The 9566-nt window shown below is 49.8% G+C and overlaps 1 long non-coding RNA gene across 1 annotated transcript; it reads right to left on the bottom strand.

Moving 5' to 3' along the window:
• Positions 1-2472: 2472 nt before the first annotated feature.
• Positions 2473-9230, bottom strand: LOC129052209 (uncharacterized). The gene is made up of 3 exons (XR_008517120.1): positions 9105-9230; positions 4674-4792; positions 2473-3257 (listed from the first exon to the last, which is right to left on the bottom strand). It is a non-coding gene; the product is annotated as an uncharacterized LOC129052209 (long non-coding RNA).
• Between the last annotated feature and the right edge of the window lie 336 nt (positions 9231-9566).

Here is a 9566-nt window from a genome sequence, read left to right as displayed (position 1 = left end):
TGGAGTGCAGTGGTGCAATTTCGACTGACTGCAACCTTGGCCTCCCGGGTTCAAGGGATTCTCCTGCCTCAGCCTCCCGAGTAGCTGGGATTACAGGCATGCGCCACCACATCCGGCTAACTTTGTATTTTTAGTAGAGACAGGGTTTTGCCATGTTGGCCAGGCTGGTCTCGAACTCCTGACCCCAAGTGATCCGCCCGCCTTGGCCTCCCAAAGTGCTGGGATTACAGCTGTGAGCCACCGCACCCAGCCAAGTGCTATTTTATATAGGGAAGCAGAGAGAGTGTTCTCTAAGGTGTTAATTAAACTCCGAAACCTGGAGAAGGTAAGAGAGCCACCAGGCTGAGTGAGGGTAGCAGGAACAGAGGCCCGGAGGCAGAAAGACGGCTGCACAGAAAGGACATCAGGATACAGCAGAGACTGAGAAAGGGGACTGTGGCCAGATAACATGGGGCCTGGTAGGCCATAGTAAGAAATCTGACTTTATTTTTTATTTCTAATTTAATTTAATGTATTTATTTGAGACTGGGTCTCACTCTGTCACTCAGGCTGGAATGCAGTGGCACGATCATGGCTAACTGCAGCTTTGACCTCCTGGGCTCAAGTGACCCTCCCATCTCAACCTCCTGAGTAGCTGAGACCACAGACACACCTGGCTAATTTTAATTTTTTTTTTTTTTTTTTTTTTTGAGACAGAGTCTTGCTCTGTTGCCCAGACTGGAGTGCAGTGGTGTGATCTCAGCTCACCACAACCTCCACCTCCCGGGTTCAAGCGATTCTCCTGCCTCAGCCTCCCGAGTAGCTGGGACTACAGGCGCACGCCACCATGCCCAGCTAATTTTTGTATTTTTAGTAGAGACGGGGTTTCACTATGTTGGCCAGGCTGGTCTTGAACTCCTGTCCTCGTGATCCGCCTGCCTCAGCCTCTCAAAGTGCTGAGATTACAGGTGTGAGCCACCGCACCCGGCTAAAATTTTTTGTAGAGACAGGGTCTCTTTATGTTGCCCAGGCTGGTCTAGAACTCCTGGGCTCAAGCAACCCTTCTATCTTGGCTTCCCAAAGTTCTGGGTTTATAGGCTTGAGCCACTGTGCTCTGCCAGGAATTTGACTTTGTTTTCCACAAATTTCAGAGCCTCTAGATGGTTTTGAGCAAGGGAGTGACATGATCATCCCTCCAGAGAGAAGGGTATGCCAGGGGAAGTAACGGTGGAAAACCACTGGGTGATTCTGGAGGGAGACCGTGATGGCTTGGAACAAGGAAGTGGCAGTAGAGATGGTGAGTAGGGGTTAGATGTGTGTTCTATTTGAAGGTGGAGACGGTGGAGTTTGCTGATGGCTTGTTTGTGGGGTATGGAAAAGAGCAGGATGAAGGATGACTCCCAGGTTCTGGGCCTGAGCAGCTGAAAGGATGGAGCAGCCACACGCTGAGGTGGTGACAGCTGTGGGATGAACAAACACATGCCAAAGGCGAAAGCAGGAGTTCAGGTCTGGAGATGTTAACTTTGGGATGTCTACATGAGGGTGTAGATAGGATTGGGGTTTCTCCGCTCCTGCTTTTCTCTGCTGGTGATGTTGGGGCCACAGTGGATGTGGAATGTGTATAGGTTGAAATAATCTGAATGTGACTTATTCGCACCTTCCACAGCCTCCAGTGCAGATGAGCCTTGGCCTTTGTGAGGTTGCCAAGCCTTTCCTCCCCCTGCACTCTGGGCCTCCCATCTGGAGCACCTGCCCCAGGTGTCAGCTGTGCTGGAAACTGTTCATTCCAGGCCCGGACTTATTATGTGATCTTAAACTGCCTCTGGGAGGTAGTGGGGACAGGGCCCACAATTCCCCGGGGCTTCCCTCCCTCGTCCACCTCCGCAGGTGGAGGCTTCTGCTGGCGCCTGGGACAGAGTTGGGTGCAGTTGTTTGCTTTACAACACCAACAATTGAGCCTATCCCCTCAGTGCCCCAGGGCACAGCTCCACACCTGTTCTCCACCCTCCATCCCAGGTGCAGGCCCTGCAGAGAACAAAAGAACACCTTCGCACCAAGGTCATTGCAAGTACAAACTATGGAGGGTTAGGAACTATTTGCAGTTTCAGCCACCCACTGGGGGTTTTGGAATCTATGCCCAGAGGATATGGTGTCGGGGGGGGTGGGGCGGATTACCGTGCATCGATGGGCCTTGTCGGGGGTGAGGGGAAGAAAGGCTGCAGAGAAGAGAGCCCTATTCTAAAAAGGGAGAAAAACTCTGGAGAATTAGAGGGTTTGAATCAGCACTATCCCAGAGAACATTCTGCAGTGATCTGTGCAGCTCAGTATGATAGCCACTGCACGTGGCTGTCGAGCACTTCAAATTTGGTTGGTGCAACTGAGGAACTAAAGTACCAATTTTATTTAATTTTAATTAATTGAAATTTAAATAACCTAGTGGCCACCCAATGGACAGCACATGTTTCCTTTTATTTTATTTTATTTTATTTATTTCACTCTGTTGCTCAGGCGGGAGTGTAGTGACTTGATTTCGGCTCACCACAACCTCCACCTCCCGGGTTCAAGAGATTCTTCTGCCTCAGCCTGCCTTGTAGCTGGGACTACAGGCTCGCGCTACCATGCCCTGCTAATTTTTGTTTGTTTGATTTTCTGTTTTTTTTGAGACGGAGTTTCACTCTTGTTGCCCAGGTTGGAGTGCAATGGCATGATCTCAGCTCACTGCAAACTCTGCCTCCCAGATTCAAGCGATTCTCCTTCCTTAGCCTCCTGAGTAGCTGGAATTACAAGCGCCCACCACCACGTCCGGCTAATTTTTTGTGTTTTTAGTAGAGATGGGGTTTCACCATGTTAGCCAGCTGGTCTCGAACTCCTGACCTCGTGATCCGCCTGCCTCAGCCTCCCAAAGTGCTGGGATTATAGGTGTGAGCCACCACGACCAGCCAAATGTTTGTATTTTTAGTAGAGATGGGGTTTCACTATGTTGGCCAGGCTGATCTCGAACTCCTTACCCCATGATCTGCCCACCTCGGCCTCCCAAAGTGCTAGGATTACAGGCGTGAGCCACCTCGCCGGGCCAGCACAGGTTTTAACAGTTAACTCTGGAGGCTGTTTAGATAATAACAGCTGTTGTTTGTTGAACACCCACTTTATTCCAGGCACATCACACGCATCTCACTCCTCACAACCACTGTATAGGAAAGTGCTGCCTCCGTTTTACAGATGACGAACAGTGCGGTGAAGCCGCTGAGCAAAGTCCCAGAATAAGGAAGTGCTGAAGGCTGAAAGGGAACACCCAAAATCACATTTTATAACCCCACTCAAATAAATAAGCCCCAAGGGCCAGGCTGGCTTTGTGGCAGTCTAGCTCTATACAAATGAATGGGGTGTGCAAATTGCTAAAAGATGCAAATCAGCCTCCGATTTGGGGGACAAAAGCTCAGACCCTCTGGTCACACCCTGAGTCTTTCTGGGCTGTGGGCGGATGGGGGCAGAGGCTGAGTGACAGGGAGGGACCTGGGAGGAGGGAGTATTGGGGTGGGGGTGGGGCTGGCCAGCTGGTGTCGGAGACCCAGGACATCAGCTGGCTGGCGGGCTGGCAGGCTCAGACAATGGGCGGGGGGGCCTGGTTGGAACCCTCCTCCCTCTGTGCTTGGCCCTTTCTGCACCCTGGCCAGCTGCTGTGGGCACCTTCTCTGGTCTGAGCCAGGGATTGTGGGGAGGAAGAGATCATTGAGGGGGTTGAGGGGAGAGTGAAGGATGCTGGGGTGGACCGTCTGGAATGACCTAGGGTGGGAATGGGTTTGCAGAACAGGGGAGGTTAGGAAGGTCTCCTTGGTGCCAGACATTGCACAAGAGGATTTGCATACGTCCTTCCGTTTGCTCCTCTCAAAGTCCCCCTGGTAATAGTAATAATAATTATTACCAACAATAGCAATCTGGTAGCTCACGCTGAGCCCGCCTGGCTGGAGCTCAAGGCGTTATCTCAGTTAATCCTCACGACCGCCTTGGGAGCCAAGGACTTTTATTAGGTCCTTTACCAAACCAGGCGCTCCAGGCTCGGAGCAGTTAAGAGACTTGTCTAACATCTCAGGGGTGGGAAAAAAAGGGTCTCTCCTCCACCTGAGGCTCTCACCCTTACTTTAAACTGAACACTTAATCTCTGGGATTGGGAGACTATTCCCCAACCGATAAAGATACGTGAAATTCAAACTTTAGTGTAATTAGGAGTGTTTTGTTGAAACACAGCCACCCGTGTGGTGTCGTTATGTATTGTCTGTTTGCTCAAATTGTGCATGGCTGATTGCTGTGACAGCGTATAGAGGAGCCACAGGTCTCAGTGCCAGTATGGTGTATGGTTTAGTCTGTTTCTCTCTTTTTTTTTTGAGATACGGTCTCGCCCTGTCACCCAGGCTGGAGTGCAGTGGCACGATCTCGGCTCACCACAACCTCCGCCTCCCAGCTTCAAGCGATTCTCCACTTCAGCCTCCCGAGTAGCTGGGAATACAGGTGCACATCACCATGCTTGGCCCCACTTTTTTATTTTTGATAGAGATGGGGTTTCACTATGTTGGCCAGGCTGGTCTCAAGCTCCTGACCTCAGGTGATCCGCCCACATCAGCCTCCCAAAGTGCTGGGATTACAGGCTTGAACCACCGCCCACAACCTGTCTACCCCTTCTCTAATTGGCCTCTTACCCAGGAGCTGGCTCTGGAGGGGCAGTGGGAATCCAAACTCTCAGTTCCCCGAAGGTCCTCCTCCTTCTGGCCTCCCCTGATCCTTGGCAGCTCTTATGCCCAGCAGGTCTTTTTGCATCCTGCTTGCAAGAATATGATGTGGTATTTATGCATTCATTCTACACGTATGCACTGTGTGCCAGGCACTGATCTAGGCAGGAGGTACAAACTAGATATGGTCCTTGTCTGCAGACATCAATCAGTCATCCAGCACATCTCTAAATACAAACAGTAAAAGGCCACATGTGGTGCCTCATGCTTGTAATTCCTGCAGTTTGAGAGGCTGAGGTGTGAGGATTGCTTGAGCCCAAGAGTTTGAGACCAGCCTGGGCAACATAGTGGCACCCCGTCTCTACAAAAGGTAAAATTTAGCTGGGCATGGTGGTGAATGCCTGTGGTCCCAGCTACTCAAGAGACTGAAGTGGGAGGATCGCTTGGGCCCGGGAGGTGGAGGCTGTGGTGAAATGAGATTGCACCACTTCACTCCAGCCTGGGTGACAGAGAGAGATCTTGCCTCAAATAAATACATAATTAAATGCAAACAGTACAGAGTCCTGTGAACAGAGTGTGGGGAGCTTGAAGAGCATTTGACAGGGGAGCAAAGTTAACCTGGCTGTCAGGGAGAGCTTCCTGGAGCAGGTGATGGTAATATTCGAGATCTGAAAAATGAGTAGGTTCCACCAGGTGCTAGGACATCCCTTTCTGGACTTATCCGTCCGCATCATTTCAATTTCTTTCCCTGTCCTAGGAGTGTAGATCTCATCTCAGGTGAGACCTATTTTTTAGGGAGACAGGCACAGTGACTCCCCTCTCCACCCATGAATTGAAACATTGAATGGGGGTGGGGCATGCTAGAGAAGGCAGGTAGACAACTTAACAGTCACTACTTTTTTTTTTTTTTTTTTTTGAGACTGAGTCTTGCTCTGTTGACCAGGATGAAGTGTAGTGGTACAATCTCAGCTCACCGCAACCTCCGACTCCTAGGTTCAAGCAATTCTCATGCCTCAGCCTCCCATGTAGCTAGAATTACAGGTGCCTGCCACCCCACCTGGCTAATTTTTGTATTTTTAGTAGAGATTGGAGTTTTGCCATGTTGGCCAGGCTGGTCTTGAACTCTTGACCTCAGGTGATCCACCTGCCTCGGCCTCCCAAAGTGCTGGGAGTAGAGGTGTGAGCCACAGTGCCAGACCCAGTTTATATAATTATTTTTAAAATAGTGACTGCATGCCTGTAGTCCCAGCTACTCAGGAGGACGAGGTGGGAGGATCACCTGAGCCCAGGAGATGGAGGCTGCAATGAGCTATGGTTGTGCCACTGCACTCTAGCCTGGCTGACAGGGTGAGACCCTGTCTCAAAAAAAAAAGAAAAATTAAAAAATATCTGTCTTGTTAGAGCTTCTTACATTCTAGCAGAGGAGGAGTAAGTAATGTATGTGACATATTGTTAAGCGGTGATAAACAGCATGGAAAAAAACAAAGCAGGTGGCAGACAGACAATTTGCAATAAGGAGGTCAGGGAAGGCCTCCCTGGGAAAACGACAGTTTGAGCAGAGATCTGAGCAATTTATGTGGGTATCTGGGGAAGCCTGCGTTGCTGGAACATCAAGATGCCATGAAATTCAAATCAATAGCACTCTCAAGTCATGAAATTCTGAGTAATAGGATTCTATGGCCATGAAATGCTAATCAATATTTCTGTGGTGCCATAAAATTCTAATCAATAGAATTCTCTGGTTGTGAAATTCTAACTAATAGAACTCAGAAGCCTTGAAATTCTAATCTATCAGGAAACTTCTAGATGAAGGAAAGCTTCTGGGGTGCAAAAGTCTCAGTGATCAGTGGGGCGTGGTGGTGCATGCCTGCAGTCCCAGCTACTACGGAGGCTGAGGCAGGATGATCACTAGGAGTTTGAGGCTGCAATGAGCTATAACTGTGCCTGTGAGTAGCTGCTGCACTCCAGCCTGGACTACAGAGTAAGACCCAGTCTCTTTTTTTGTTTGTTTGTTTTTGAGAAGGAGTTTCGCTCTGTTGCTCAGGCTGGAGGGTGGTAGCACGATCTCAGCTTACTGCAACCTCTGCCTCCTGGGTTCAAGCAGTTCTCCTGTCTCAGCCTCCCGGGTAGTTGGGACTATAGGCACACATCACCATGCCTGGCTAATTTTTGTATTTTTAGTAGAGACAGGATTCACCATATTGGTCAAGCTGGTCTCGAACTCCTGACCTCGGGTGATCCACCCGCCTCGGCCTCCCGAAGTGCTGGGATTACAGGCATGAGCCACTGCGCCCGCCCGAGACCCAGTCTCTTAAAAAAAAAAAAAAAAATTAGCGAGCTGGGCATGGTGGCTCATGCCTATAATGACTCTGAAATGGAGACTAAGTCTTGCTGTGTTGACCAGGATGAAGTGCAGTGGTGCAATCTCGGCTCACCACAACTTCTGACTCCCAGGTTCAAGCAATTCTCATGCCTCAGCCTCCCACGTAGCTAGAATTACAGGCGCCTGCCACCACACCTGGCTAATTTTTGTATTTTTAGTAGAGATTGGGGTTTTGCCATGTTGGCCAGGCTGGTCTCGAACTCTTGACCTCAGGTGATCCACCCACCTCGGCCTCCCAAAGTGCTGGGATTAGAGGTGTGAGCCGGGCACATTGGCTCACGCCTGTAATCCCAGCACTTTGGGAGGCCGAGGCGGGCGGATCACGAGGTCAGGAGATCGAGACCATCCTGGCTAACATGGTGAAACCCTGTCTCTACTAAAAATATAAAAATCAGGCAGGCGTGGTGGTGGGCACCTATAGTCCCACCTACTTGGGAGGCTGAGGCAGGAGAATTGCTTGAACTCAGGAGGCGGAGCGTGCAGTGAGCGGAGATCGCACCACTGCACTCCAGCCTGGGCAACAGAGCAAGGCTCTGTCTCAGAAAAAAACCCATGAAAATAAAAAACAAAATTAGGGTTGAACGCAGTGGTTTACACCTGTAATCCCAGCACTTTGGGAGGCCGGGGCAGGGGGTGGGGGGCGCGGATCACAAGGTCAAGAGTTCGAGACCAGCCCGGCCAATATGGTGAAACCCCGTCTCTACTAAGAATACAAAAATTAGCCAGACGTGGAGGCGCATGCCTGTAATCCCAGTTATTCAGGGGCTGAGGCAGGAAAATCGCTTGAACCTGGGAGGTGGAAGTTGCAGTGAACCGAGATTGCGCCTAGGCTGTCACTCCAGCCTAGGTGACAGAGTGAGACCGTGTGTCAAAAAAATAAATAAATGAAAAGAAAATAATAATAATAGTAAAAGCTGCCACTGACTCTGCTCTGTGTCAGCCATGAAATCAAGCCTTCTACAATCTGCTTACTCAAGGATTGGCTCATGGATAGTGTTAGTCCTAAGGCTATTTTCCTGCCTCATGGGCTTAATTAGATGCCACTTACAAAGTTCTTGGGACTTTCGGCTTCCTCCCCCCAGGTTATCCTTTCTGATTACAGGTCCCCATCAAACTGTGGTGGTCCATGCTTCTTTGCTCCTGTTCATTTTCTTTCTTTCTTTTTTTTTTTTGAGAAAGAGTCTCGCTATGTTGCCCAGGCTTGAGTGCAGTGACATGATCACAGCTCACTGCATTCTCAGCCTCCTGGGCTCCAGTGACCCTCCCATCTCAACCTTCCAAGTAGTTGGGACTGCACACGTATTGCCGGCATGCCAGCTAATTTTTCGAAACATTTTTGTAGAGATGGAGTCTTGCTGTGTTGCCCAGGCTAGTCTTGAACTCCCAGGCTGGAGCAATCCTCAGCCTGCCAAAGTGCTGGAATTACAGGCATAAGCTACCACGCCTGGCTTCTTTGCTCCTGTTTTATTCCCTCTGCCTTTTCCTACTTTGTGCATCTGGGCAAACTGAGGCTCCAAGAGGATTTATCCTCTTGGGGGATAAATCTTTGGGAAGTCCTTTGGGGACTTCCCAAAGTACCCCAAGAAGCATCCGCTGGATAAGGTCTCCACTCTTCAGGCTCCGCCAGTTATCTGGCACCTGTGTGACCTTGGGCAAGTTCACTAACCTCTCTGAGCTTGATCTTCACTTCCTGGAAATGGAAAAAGATGACTCTTACCTCCCAGCATTCTTGAGAGCAGTGATTAACTGAGACAATGTGTACTTAGCACACTGATAAGCTCTCAAGGCCAGCTATTATTATTGTTCTCTGATTATTATTATTTAACTACAGTATAATCCTAATTATTCATACATATTCCAGCCCAGGGCTCTTTACCTTGCCTTAAAAAACTGTGCCCTGAGGCCTGATTTTAAGACCCAAACAGGCCCCCATTCTCCTCTCTGAGGACCTGGAGTCTGAGCTGATTACCGAAAGAAGTAATGAACTGGGGCAGGGGACAGGCACAATTATAGCTCACAGCAGCCTCCAACTCCTAGTGATCCTCCTGCCACAGCCTTCCAAGTAGCTGGGACTCCAGGCAGGCACCACCATTCCCCGCTGCTCTCTGAGATTTTTGCACCCCAGCAGCTTCCCTTCATCTGGAAGTTTTCCTGATTGATTAGAATTTCAAGGCTTCTGAGTTCTATTAGTCAGAATTTCACAGCCAGAGAATTTTACTGTTTGGAATGTTATAGCATCACAGATGCTGGGAGTCCGGGGGCTGGGGATCCCCATTGCTGCCTCCTGGTGTTGTGTGTGGCAGGGGACGCTTGGCTCTTTCTGGGTCCCAGCCAGGCTCCTGATGCCTCAATAAGACCCTATTTGGTTTGGAGCTGGCTGGTACTGGGAGGAGGCTTTGGGGACCCAAGGAACCAAGGTGAAGGTCACATAGCATCTGCAGACTGGGAAGGTACCACTGATGAAGCTCAGAAATGGTCTG

Source organism: Pongo abelii, chromosome 21 (genome assembly GCF_028885655.2).
Source record: "Pongo abelii isolate AG06213 chromosome 21, NHGRI_mPonAbe1-v2.0_pri, whole genome shotgun sequence".
NCBI classification, from domain to species: Eukaryota; Metazoa; Chordata; class Mammalia; order Primates; family Hominidae; genus Pongo; species Pongo abelii.
This window is presented reverse-complemented; position numbering and strand designations above follow the sequence as displayed.